The sequence below is a fragment of the Tachypleus tridentatus genome, chromosome 13 (assembly GCF_004210375.1).
Source record: "Tachypleus tridentatus isolate NWPU-2018 chromosome 13, ASM421037v1, whole genome shotgun sequence".
Taxonomy (NCBI): Eukaryota; Metazoa; Arthropoda; class Merostomata; order Xiphosura; family Limulidae; genus Tachypleus; species Tachypleus tridentatus.
In genome coordinates, this window is record NC_134837.1 from 107,321,486 (window position 1) to 107,335,773 (window position 14,288).

At 34.6% G+C, this 14,288-nt stretch overlaps 1 long non-coding RNA gene across 1 annotated transcript in view; it reads right to left on the bottom strand.

Moving 5' to 3' along the window:
- Positions 1 to 817: 817 nt before the first annotated feature.
- Positions 818 to 14,288, bottom strand: part of LOC143240604 (uncharacterized) — a 66,909-nt gene continuing 53,438 nt past the window's right edge. Inside the window, exon 3 of the long non-coding RNA XR_013021853.1 lies at positions 818 to 3,134. This is a non-coding gene — a long non-coding RNA (uncharacterized LOC143240604). The remainder of the gene's footprint in view (positions 3,135 to 14,288) is intronic.

A 14,288-nucleotide genomic window follows, 5' to 3' on the forward strand; every position in this document is an offset into this window, starting at 1 on the left:
TTAATTACGTTATGTTCATATCACGTGTGTGCGAGTTTCAATTACTCTAATGCTGATAAGATAAAGATAACATGATAAGGACATCATTCTACTGTATTATGGCTTTAGAACAGTGTATCTGTTCAGAGGCTTACTTTAGAAGTGATTGAATTAGATCTTACCAGCTGTGGATATCCTTTTTACTTGAGCGTGTGAATAGCGTGATCTCTATTTAAATTTTCTCTATCAGAACACAGCTTTAATATACAATGTGTCTGAAAATTATGTTAACAAAGTTTTTACTTGTGTTAATGAGCTTCTTTCTTAACATATTTTCGGGACACTTTGTTTCTAAACACATTACTCTATTCAACCTCTCAAAAACTGTAAAACTTTTATCTTCAGCCTTACAAACTGCACGTTTTCTAATGTATTTTTAGAGGACACTGCATAATGATCCAAGTACCTGTAATGAATTATTTTAGCATGATCATTTCAGTTCGGTAGTGGCTGAATACTCCACAGAACACCTCGTGGCGATCAATTCTTCGTCACGGGAGATGGCGCTGTAGTAAATTTTCTTTCGATTGTCTGGGCTACTCCAGTTTCAGAAAAAAAACAACACTTGTATGCCTGATTTGCAGTCACTTTAACTTATCGCGAAATACTCTTTGAAGATATAGATTGCGATTTATTTATTCAAGATGCAAGTACTATTTCTTTAATCATAAGTAAAAAAGTTATGTCCAAAATATTTCATAGTGCGTCTATTTATTATAACTTGGTTGTTGCACACTTTGTTTTTAAGAAATGTTACAAAATCAATGACAAAGGTAAGATAGCTAGTAGTGTGAAACTAAAAAAAAATCATAAATAAAGTAACATGTTTCACTCTTTGTTTTACACTCGACACATGCAGATCAATACACACATATACATGAAACATAAAGTCAGATATCTTACTGTTAGTTTGACATTTGACAAGTGCCGAACAATATATGTATACACATACGTGAAACGTGAAGCCAGGCATTTTACTTAACAGTAAGCTTGATATTTGTGAAGTGAAGAAGTGTATGAACTAAGCGTTGACGTGTAACTTCAAGTTTCGAAGTATGAAACACTAGCTCTGTGGTGTATCCTATTGATGTAAGTAGAATACATCATGTATATTTCACTCAGCTCCTCAGTTTACTTAAATGGACGAGTTCTGTTTCGATAATATAACAGAAAATCAATCATTTGAGACATTTTCTTTATAAACATTATTAAAGTTATGTAACCAGTTTTCGGTTTTAGCCTAACGGTTGTCAAATTGTATATTTGTTGATCACAAGGTTCATAATAACATGTGAGTCATGGAAAAAATATACCTCAAATATTTCATTTAATACCACTAATTTCTCTGGTATACCCCCTATATATTTGAAATAAAAAAATAAGTGATTCCACCCACTTTGTTTTTAGGACGAAACAAAATGAATAATTTACATTCGTTTTCACAGAATTGAAGGCCTAATCCACAGTTTTTGCTCTTTCATAAGTTTAGTAATTTTGAAAATTCTCCGGATATTACGTACTCCGGACTTACAAGGTTATGGTTAAATCTTGATTTTAGGTTTAGGTATTGTTATTAACATATATTTGAGTTTACATACGGTTTCGTCTTTGCAGAACTCGTTTGTTGTTAAAACTGTAACTAACAACAATGATTGTTACGCTGACACAATTTCGAACCATCGGAATTATACAATGTTTTATATTCTGGAAAGTAATATAAATAACAAACAAACGAAAGCCAAAACGTCCGGATTGGAAATAATGTATTTTATGGTAAGCGGAACAAATAACAAATAAACTCAGCTGTAGCATGATCAAATTATGAAAATGTGAGGAATTATTTAACTTCACTCTGATTGAAGTGAAATCTGTAACCTTCATCCATACGTTAAACGTCAATTGACCAAACGTTGTTGACCATAAAGAGGGTGAGCTATAAAAAAACCATGTGTTTAAAAGAGTTAAATCATAAAAACTGTTTGTTATATATAGAAATAAAACGTCACTTATTAAACACCATCAATCTTATCCATGGTGTTTAAACGTTATTGTACGGTATTACTTCTTCTTTTTTAAACAATACGAGATTGGTCATTTGAATTAAATGCGTGTCAGTGCATTTGATACTGCGAGGACCAAGGAATACTATCCAAAACAGATGATACTTTCAGAAGCTGCATTTAGAGCTCAGGGCCCACGTGGAAAAAATCTGACACTTACGTACCTTTTAGAGCACATGCGAAAAAATCTATAGTATTTTGAGTCCTCCGAATTATTCTATGATACAACAATATGGCGTAGAAACTGAAATGCAAGCAAATGGTATTTTATGTTTCTGTATTTTATATTTCAGTGAGAAAAATTATTGTTAATTAACCCAAAGATAACGAAAACTGAAAGAATTATATTAAATATTCACACCGTGGCTCCCTCTATCACCATTTATAGATTTTTTCTGTTAAAGGTTTTCGTAAGCGTATTCATAAAGAATGAATTCCAACCCTACACTTCTACTACCCTATCATCCTTTTTCTGACTTCCAAAGCAGACACTGGTGTAGACACCCAAACAGTGCTATCTCCTGGCGGCGACAGAACCTCTGTTGTTCGGACGACAGTCGCGGCGACGGCCGACGAGTGAACCTCGCCACTTGGCTGGTTACGAAGAAAAGGCCGTCATCTCAGTTCAGAAATATATACATCGTGGCAGCTTACGGAGCTAAGGTTTGGTCTCGCTCGGCCTATAGTTGGACCTAAGTTTTGGGTCTGGGGAGATGGATTGTAGATAGAAACAACCCTAAGCAGAGAAAGATTGGTGCGATAAGGCTGGTTGTACTTCGACCAGGCAACATCCACAGCGCTGACAGCACTAACAAGCATTCGAGAAAACAGGAACAATAAGCACAAGCCTTGCTGTCGCCAGGGTAACAGTACTGTGCCTCGACCTTTCCCGCCTGATTTTTCACACAATAGCTCCCCGCTGAGATCATGCTCCCAACCTACTGCATTTAGTTTGTTATTTTTTCTTCAGATTATTGTGTCGACGTCTTTTTGGACTTCAAACACCTCACATAGTGGTCAGATGATCCATCGAATCTGCGGGTGACCAATATCGAGTTACTTTCGAGGAAATAATGACGGTTTTAACTAAGACAAGGCTTTAAAAAATGGTCAATATTTTTAGTCTGTTCTCTAAATACTAACGAGAGCGTACCTATATAATGGTTCTCGTTGTTGGTGACGCAATCCTTGTTATTTTTATTCTCAGGTGTTATAATTTTTCTGTTATTAAGCTCGCTATACTAAAAAAAAAACCTTTTAAGTTAACGATTTAAAGTTTCTCGTAATTTATACAAAAATATTTTAGTATTTTTAATTTTGATGCTATAAAAACACCACTCGAAAGAGTTTTTTGTGCAAAATGATCGTTTTAAAACTGACCATCGATATAAAAGTGTCTAGATATTAATGCATTCTAAGTAAACCCTACAGTATAATTTTATTTCTCATATCTAACTTTTGAAACTTATTCGAACCTATTAATGTTATCATAATGTCTTTTCTTCAACTTCTTTCTCTCCTGTAAGAAGGCCCGGCATGGCCAAGTGTGTTAAGGCGTGCGACTCGTAATCAGAGGGTCGCGGGTTCGCCTCCCCATCGCGCCAAACATGCTCGCTCTTTCAGCCGTGGGGGCGTTATAATGTGACGGTCAATATCACTATTCGTTGGTAAAAGAGTAGTCCAAGAGTTCGCGGTGGGTGATGATGGCTAGCTAAATTAGGGACGGCTAGCACAGATAGCCCTCGAATAGCTTGGTGGGAAAAACAAACCGTTTCGATATTTGTAGTAGGGAGCTCTTTGTATAGCTTTGTACTAAACAGTAAGGAATAATACAATATTATTTTACTTCCTATACTTAGTTTTTCAAAATTAATCATAACCCTGCAGTATTATTTTACTTTCTACACAGTTTCTCAGAACGCGTAAGAACGTTGCACGTTGTATCTCAGGTCGGATGGTATGGAAATTAACACTTTTACTAATACAGCAGAGAACAGCGTTTCGACCTTCTTAGGTCATCTTCAGGTTAACCTGAGTTACATTTTTACTTTAACTGGGTTTCTCCTCATCAGGAACCTCGCAAGCTGTTTCTGTTCTTTAAAACTAGCTTACATCAGCTATTTGTGCAGGAGTTAAACAGTGATATATTTTTAATCATAGATTTGTTTTCCATAACATTAAATGAAAAACTTTTGTCGTTTATCTTTCGTAAAATTGTTTCTTGAGGCACAGACTTTGATACTTAGAAACTATTTTGAGAAAGTTCAGTGAGTAAAAACACCTTGTTGTTTGTTTGTACGCTAGTGTATGTGTAGCATTTTCGTTCAGAGACGTTCAATGGGTAAGTTAGCTTTAGAAATAATAATAATAACACGATAAACAATTTAACCGTTGAACAAGTGTAATTATTAAAAAATACAGGTAAAAGTCGTTACTGTGACTGGACAATGTTTAAGTGAAGAGAACTGTGTAAAAACAACGCAAAGATCGCCATTGTGACTGGACAATGTTTAAGTGAAGAGAACTGTGTAAAAACAATGCGAAGCTCGCCATTGTGACTGGACAATGTTGAAGTTAAGAGAACTGTGTAAAAACAACGCAAAGATCACCATTGTGACTGGACAACGTTGAAGAGAACTGTGTAATAATGAGTGAGCTTCAATTAAATCAGTCTTACAGATGTCGGACATAAAGGAAGCATCTTTTTTCTTAGATTCACCAATCAGATAAAAGATATTACAAAATGACCACTCTGTACTTCCATTAGAACGAGTGATGAATAACCAAAGAAGGTCAGTTTCTAGGATGTTTTGGCTCAAGAGACCAATGACTTACAGAGACAATCTTAATTTGGTGGCTAAGTAGGAAAACGTTGCACTTATAAAATGCTAATTTGAAGTTATCGTGTGTGAAGGCTTACAGAGGACTGAAGTATGGAAATACCAAAGAATTTTGATCAATTGGAAATAAAGTTGAGAGCCAATAGGCTTTATACATATTAAGAACATTACAGTGTGATATCAAGAACTTAAGTACCTCCAACCTTATCTCTTATTATTAGTAGCACAATAAATATTACCGAAGTTACATGTATTAAGTTTTTCTTGATATTCGACAAGCGATCAAGTGTTTCTATTCAAGTCTTCATAATTAATTTTACGAAATTTTTGTGCAGTTATGATTCTTAATGAATCATTGATTACACTTATTAAACCGCGAGTCCAAGTTAATGTAATTTAGAGTAAAAAGAAAAACAAATTCGACAGAATACAAGTTACTTGAAGGTTTATGGTACAAACATTTATCAAGAATTATAAACAGTTTTGTATAGTGGCTCTATATAATTTTCGTAATCAAGTTCTTTGTTGGCATACATTGTTGACAAATATAAGTAAATATTCAACTTTCTTCTCTTTAGTTTTATGACCATACCATACTATTGATACACCTGGTGGCACGTTTTTCAAATAATTGGGACTAAATTATTTTTATTTCTTCACATGTATAAGAATCTAATGTTCATTTTGTGTCTCTATGTTTAATCACATATATATGTGTATGTATGCATATACGAATAGGTATTTATATATATTTCTTTCGTGCCCCCAGTGGCTCAGCGTTAAATCTAAGGACTTATAACGCTAAAACTATGGCTTCGATACTTGCTGTGAGCAAATAACGCTCAACAATAGATATTTAGTCCACCTAATTCAAAACAAATCTAGCTTAACCTGCTTGTAATATCTCTTGATTTAATCAGCTTATCACTTACCCATTTTTCGGTTCGTCTATCTGTTCAGTTTTTCTGTCAGTGTGTGACATTTTTCTCAGTCTTTTTTCACATCTGTATGTCTGTTAAGCTGATCGGTAACACACTCATAAAGGTACTTCAGCAGCGACACATATGCTTCATAAAATAATGTAGATAAGACTACAGCGTTGTTCTTGTTATTTATTCATACATTGCAAATTTTGCAAGGCTATATTAAACACTTTCCAAATTTCAGGAGACAAAAGAAACGCATTAAAGAAAACCGAATTAAATTTAATTTGTGGTCATGGAAGAAATCAGCTCACCTGAGACTGATGGTCTTGATAACAAGAATTAAAAGAAATATTACTCTGTTTTTCCGTCCGACAGTGATGGCTCTGTAAAACTAGTTAGTTGTCTTTGTCGGTACAAGGACAGAAACTACGTGACCAGTGTTGCCCGAAGCAGAATCTGATCGGATGTAAACAAAAATTTATTCTCCACGATTTTGCAAAGCTTAGTTTGTAGGTTAAGAATGTTTCACACTTTTAATTCTGGAGGCACTAGTCGGCCTGTGTGGGCCAATTATATGAAACGAATGAATTAAAGCGGCGTTTAACTGGAACATAAGTTTGGGTTTAAGATGAAGCTTTGTTATGTAATCAGAAGTCGAATCTTGTATCGTATTGATCAAGGTTGATAAAATTGTCGAAGAGTTCTCGTTTAAAACAAACTTTAAGGCATTCGAGTAATTTTCTAGAATCATGGAAGGTGAGATTGTAATCTGGCAACCAGCAATAAACTGTGAAATGAAATCAAACACTGACCACTGGGTAATCTTTCATTGATCAACAAAGTTTCAGAGTTCACTTGAGCTTGTACTCAACATGACCAGGTGGTTAAGGCCGGTTGGTATTTTCGTGACACCAAACATGCTCATCCTTTGAGCTGTGAGAGCGTTATAACGATAGGTCAATCCCACTATTCGTTGGTAAAAGAGTAGCTTAAGAGTTGGCGATGGGTTGTGATGACTAGCTGCCTTCCCTCTAGTCTTACACCGCTAAATTAGGGACGGCTAGCGCAGATAGCCCTCGTGTAGCTTTGCGCGAAATTAAAAAACAAACACTTGAACTTTTTGGAAAAATTTACCACAAATATTGCTTTGTTTTTTTTAATTTTCGTACTAAAAACTTTTTTTGCTATTCAAAGCGAAACCACTACTGACGTATAAGCACTTACAGCAATTTTATATAAGCCCCACCTAGTATCACAGCGGTATGCCTGCGGATTTACAACACTAGAAACCGGGTTTCAATACGCGTGGTGGGTAGAGAACAGATAGCCCATTGTGTACCTTTGTGCGTAACTTCAAATAACAAAACACATTTGTACACTTTTAACTGATCGCCTAAATAAAAAAAAAGCCTCATATTTTCAATGTTTAAGTATCTTATCAGACAGAGAAAAATGTTTTGCTCTGAATAATAGTTACACTCAATGTAACTACAAAAATGGATTTGGAAGGTTATGTTCGAGCGACCTAAATTAGGTGTATTTGTGAAGTGGAGTATTTGACAATTCATATGTTTTCGTGTTAATAGCATTTTGACTTATACCTAGTATGATAAAACAAAGTATAAACCAGAAGTAGAAAGTAAGTTCCAATGATATCAAGTACAGTTGAACTCAGCTTAAAGTGATATCAAGTACTATTGAAGTCAGCTTAAAGTGATATCAAGTACTATTGAAGTCAGCTTAAAGTGATATCAAGCACTATTGAAGTCAGCTTAAAGTTATATCAAGTACTATTGAAGTCAGCTTAAAGTGATATCAAGTACTATTGAAGTCAGCTTAAAGTTATATCAAGTACGGTTGAACTCAGTTTAAAGTGATATCAAGTACAGTTGAACTCAGCTTAAAGTGATATCAAGTACTATTGAAGTCAGCTTAAAGTTATATCAAGTACGGTTGAACTCAGCTTAAAGTGATATCAAGTACAGTTGTACTAAACTTCAAGTGATATTAAAAACTGTTAAACTCAATTTAAAGAGATATCAAATGATTTTAAACTCTACGCAAAGTGACATCAAGAACTGTTAAACTCAACTTCAGATGATATCAAGTACAGTTGTACCTCAACATCAAGTGATATCAAGTACTACTGAACTCAAAGTGATACCAATGTATCTCAAGAGGGCTGTTAAGTAAAACTTTTATTAAAATAGAGAATAGCCATTCGACCTTCGTGGGTCATCTTCAGGTTAACCAAAAGTGATACCAAGTACAGTTGCACTCAACATAAAGTGATATCAAGTACTGCTGAACTCAGTTCAACCGAACGCATATCCAAAGACCTCCAAGTCTAACAAAACACTTGGTAATAGCATCTTAATGAGTAGTATCTAAGACTTTTCACACAAAAGTTGTATAAAGGATGTTTTCGTACAGTTGACCCTAATTTAAAATTACTAGACAAGAGGGAAGGCAGCTACTAAACAGCACTTATCGACAAAACTTTGATTTCGTTTGTCTGGCCGACTATTAGCATTTAGCGCTAACTCTTACAGCGCACCCACGAAAAGTTTTTTTTTTTACAGCAACGGGGCGCAAACCATGAACTTTCAGATTCACAGTACAGAATATTTAATTCACTCTGATCATTAAAAGATTCATACAAGTTTCAAAAAAATGTCGCTTTCTTTAATTCGATTTGGATATTAAAGGACGCATATTGACTTAGATTCAAGATAATAATAATTGGACTCACTTTTACTATTAAAAGACGCACATCATGAACAATGTTTGATTGAACTTATTATCTTTATATAAAGTATTATCGATTATGCTCAAGTGATTAAGTTACGGTTTAACTCAAAGTTGTAATATAAAAAACTCAAATTGATCAAATGCTGCGCGCGATCTTTTGGAAACTATTTCATGTTTTATGATAAGCGACGTGTAAAGCTGATACGAAAGAATCAAAATCAGCAGATATGTAAGATTTGATGAACATCGTTAGAATACATACGTATAATATTCGTCTTTCACCTCAATACAACAAATGTTACACATTTGTAATTTCTAACAGGTGTTCTAAGCCTACTAGTATAATAGCATATTGTGCTCTTATACACAATTAAAGGCCAGATGGTTAAGGCACTCGAATCGTAATCTGAGGGTCACGGATTCGAATCCCCTTCACACCAAACATGCTCACTCTTTCAGCTGCTAGACCGTTATAATACTACAATCAATCCCACTTTTCATTGATAAAAGCGTTGCCCAAGATTTGGCGGTGGGTGGCGATGACTAGCTGCCTTCCCTCTAGTCTTACGCTGCTAAATTGGGGACGGCTGGCGCAGATAGCCCTCTTGTCGCTTTGCGCGAAATTCCAAAAAAACAAACAAACAACCCCAAGTAAAGATAGTTCATGTTGTTTCTGCAGCTTACGGTGTAACATGTTTAACAAACTGCCAGGTGTTACATCAATTTAATCTTTGATCTTTTTAAACCATTTCATTAAAATAAAAGTTGTCTGGTTAATCATCATGGTTTTTGTAGATTGTCTTGACAGTCTCTAGTGTACAAGATTTTATTTGGTATTTACCCAAACATTTTGAGGATTTGATATGGTAGTTGCTATGGGTATTAAAATATTTGACTTTGCGTTTAAGAGGAATGTCATAGAATTTCACTTGTTATTACCAGGGTCTTTAAAATTGTACTTGGTAGTTTTTTAAAATATTAAGAGGGTTATTTATTCTTGGTAGTTTCTAATATGATTAGAAAGTTCTACTTTATGGTTTATTAAGACCTGTAGAGGGTTTTTATTTGAAAGTTTCTAAGATCACTAGAAAGATCTATTTTATATTATAAAGATTTGTAGAGGGATTTATTTGGTAGTTTCTAAGATCACTAGAAGTTTCCATTTATAGTTTTCAAGATTTGTAGAGGGTTTTACTTGGTAGTTTCTAAGTTATCTAGGAGGTTCTACTTGATAGTTTTTAAGGTCGTTAGAAGGTCCTACCTAGCAGTTTGAGAATCTTTAGAGGGCGCTACTAGTATTTTTAATTTCTCAGCAAAATTTAGATGATATTTACTGAAATCTTTAGAAAATTCTACTCAATAATTACTGGTGTATTTAGACTTTGGTGTCGTCATTATGGTCAGTAAAGAACTTTACTTTGTTGCTATAAGAGAATTTTATTTATCAAAAGGGTTTCATTAGTGGAGAAAGTGTTTACATTTATAAATTGATTTCAAACAAGAAAATTGCAGAAAATCACGTCCTGATTTGTTGTTTCGTAAAACTCTTTCTGATGGACAAACTAAAAATACATTAGATTTAACAACACAATTTTCTATGATAAAAGTAACATAGAAAACAAAAAAGCCACAAAACTCACGAAACAAATAAAAAACGAAGGTTAATATTTAATGATAGAATAGAATTCGAACATTGTAAAATAAACATGCAGCTTCTAAAAATAATTCAGTTGACAATTGTTTATTTTAATGTTTGGTGTTTTTCAATCAGAACGACATCTTTGCAACACATGGACTATGCGGTTAGTTCAAAGACCCCATAGGTCAGAATTGCTGTCTCTTAGTTAGAATTGCTGACTATAAAAGGAGATAGGAACCAGTAAGTAGCCCTCACCACATACTCGGTTAGTTTCAACCAAATAACATGGTTGGCTGTAACAATTACAATATCTCATAGTTCAGAGTGGAAAGTAATTTCAGCGGTAGATTAAAACTCGAACCTTGAATCTTACTCTCCACATCTTGACATGTCAATTACTGAGCCTGTCAAGGTATATCAGTTGTTTTTTAGTTACAAAAATCTTTTAAATACTCATCATTGCATGGAATTGTAAAATTATGCATTGTTATGCTTTCGTCTGTTAAAAAGTAAATTAGAATTATGCTACTGTTAGAATAGACTAATACATCACAGTGGATGGGATTACTATATGTAACGTAGTGTATTTTATTCGTGTAAGCCAAATGTGATCTAATGGTTAGTCTCCTCTGATTGTGAAATAAAAGGTTCATGGTTTGCATCTCGTTGCCTCACAAAATGCGCTCCGTACTATAAGAGCGACGGTCAAATCCTTCTTTTCGGTTAGTAAAAGTAGTTCAAGAGTTAGTGGCGAACGCTAATGACTAGCTTTCTTTTTTCTACATTTTATCAGTTCAAGATTAGGGACGGTTACGCTCACGTAACCCTTGGGTAGCTTTTACTTCAAACTTTTAAAAAAATAAATAACCTATTCATATGCGCGTGAGCGCGTAATTTCCTTACGAAAAGTTTCAATCTTGAAATAAAAAGCATTGGCTTATTTAGTTGTTTCGTTCAAAAATTAAACCATGATATATTTGTTTGCTTGCTTTTAGATGTTAACGTAAAGTTCCTTAAGAGCTATTTACGCTAGTCGTTCCTAATTTGAAACTTTTACACTAAAAGGAAAAAAAAAAACTTGTTAAAACCATCCAGAGCTGTCTTTTAGATTAATTTTGTGTGATCGTCACTTTTATAACGCATTCATGGCCTCCAAATGTAGAGCGCCATTTAGTTATTTATTTACGGTAACAGGATACGAACACAGGTCTACAGTTCAGCATGTTTATCATTGTTTTACTTGATTTGCTGAAAAATAACACGAAAACGTTCAAACTTGAAAAGGAATAGAGCTAAATTAATATACAAAAAGTATTGTAGTCTTTCAATATTTTTTCTCAGTGTTAAAATATTCGATCGTTTATTTAAATATGGAATTGTTTCTCAAAATGAGTAGATAATTGTTAATAAAAAGAAGGCGAACATTATAAAGTTAGTCTTATTTCTGAAGTGTGGAAATAGCCTGAGTATAGAATGATATACACTATTCAAGTGGAATTGTTGAGCTTGTGAGGGAATATTATATATAAATTCAAGCCTTTCAGAATCATAGGTGTGTAAATACGCAGTTTCATAGGGCGCATACCAGCAAAGACAAATAATAATAGGTAAATAAAACACTTCTCATGACACAAAAAACGTACAGTTGCAGCTAGTCACGGAAAATATTGACCTGTAGCCTGTCAGTAGTCACCCTTACTACCAGTAGAGGGCGCGTGAGAGCCTCATCTCCTTTTATAAATCTGGATTAACTGTACGGGCAATTCTGCTTTATAAATATAAGTAATCAGAGACGGACATAGGAAAATGTAAACAAGCATCTCTATTCAGCGCAACTTGTCAAACTTTACACGTAAACTGAGCCTGACTAACGCATAATAAAAACACGATTTCAGTCAAATGAAATAAAACAGTACCTTCAAGAAAGGCAATCAAATTATGTGACGCAGTCCTTGAAAATAAATGCCTAATTTCACTCGAATTGTAAGTACTATTAAACCAAACTTTTCCAGAGTGTTGGATTGGTGAGGGAGAACCTTACCAATTCCGCTCGATTTAACCCCTTTAGGTCTACCATAACAAACCAAAATATTTTGAAATACTGAAATATCAGATACATGATATTATCTCATCCATCCCTACTGCTGTGTTGGATTGTATCAACGAGAGACATCAGGAGCATTTAGAAAGAAATCTACAACAAGCCACACCATAACAAGGTGGGGTGTCTGGTAACATGAGGGGATTCCTAAACGCAAAGTGCCTATGAATTTCTGTATGAAAGGATGTTGAAACAGGCACTGGAAGCTTTCATCATTATACATTAGATAGGTTATGGAAGACTGTTTGAAGAGGAGTTGTGTTCTGAACAACCACATAGCCTTTTTCAATAAAAAACTACAATGTTGGATATCCTTAAGATACGCTGTCATCAGGTAGGTCATGACTGGACATAACAACAGAGGTTGTAACGACGTTGTAAGGCTCTGAAATAATTTCGTATCACATACTCGACCTCTGTATTTTTCAACAAAAGTACATACGTGAAAGTGAGCTGGCGAAAGAGCCACAAGAATCAACTTATGGTGTAGCTGTCCCGATCTGATTATTTTTAGAAAGTTTAAAAACGGGACAGGTAAAGATACTCAGCTGATTAAGGGCTCAAGAGGTCTTGTCATCATGTAAACTCTTATGACAAATATTATTGTAAATTTAGCTTTTGTTTTAATTTGACTTATTTTTAATTTTGCGCGAAACTTGCACTAGCTGTCCCTGAATAAGCGGTGAAAGAGTAGAAGGAAGGTAGTTAGTCGTCACCACCCACCGCTAAATCTTGGACTACTCTTTTACCAACGAATAGTGGGGCTGAGCGGCACATTATAACAGCTCCACGGTTGAAAGGACAAGCACGTTTGATGAGACGAGAAGTCGAACCTGAGACACGCAGACTGCGAGTCGAGCGACATAATCACCTAGTTCCTTAATTTGTTGTAAAAATTAATTTTATATGCTGTTTCTTTACAGATTTACTGGTTTTAGGCTAAAAATTATTTAGGAGTAAAATTATTCGATAAATAAAATAAATTTTATGTCTTGTTTTCAACATTAAACGAACTATGCATAAATTTACAAAACAAAAGGTTTTGCGTGAATTTCGCGCAAAGCTACACGAGGGCTATCTGCGATAGCAGTCCCTAATTTAGCAGTGTAAGACTAGAAAGAAGGCAGCTAGTCATCACCCCCCCACTGCCAACTCTTGGGCTACTCTTTTACCAACGAATAGTGGGATTGACCGTCACGTTATAACGTCCTCACGGCTGAAAGGGCGAGCATGTTTGGTGCGATGGGGATTCGAACTCGCGACCCTCGGATTACGAGTCGAACGTCTTAACCCACCTGGCCATGCCGGGCCTAAACAAAAGGAAGGGAACACATAAGAAAGTAATAAAAGTAACTTACCTTATCAGCTGATGAAGAATTATTTGGTATTTGTAATTATTACAGAATTGAAAAACCACTTTGATGAGATGATTCGACTAATTGGTGAAAAGGATGTTTTTTATAGTTTTTCTGCTGGTTCTCAACAAATCAGTTTGTTTTTAACAGCCATCATAGTCATTTTTCGTACATTATTTCTTGGCCTTTATATATTTTAGGGTACTACATAATAAGAGTGTCATTAGATTTATTATTGGAACCCATTTTCGCACCGAGCAATTTCAAGTCGACAGATATGTGCTAGTGTATACTGTTCGCTTTTATTGAAGTGTTCTGTCACATAAAAAAAAAAACTAAAAGTCTTTCCTCCCTCTCTTGGAACTACTGAACAAAAAGGTTTGTTACTCTGACATTTGCGTTGAAATAACACAGCACTTTTAGTAATGACCAACTTAGTGTAGAAACAACTTCTACAGAACGTTTAGAATTTTAGAGCAATTTTCTTTATTTACAAATATTTTTGTAATTTGTTGTTGTTATTAATATTATTGGCGTAGCTAACTCTGCATGTTTGATAATTTTACTACATTTGTGT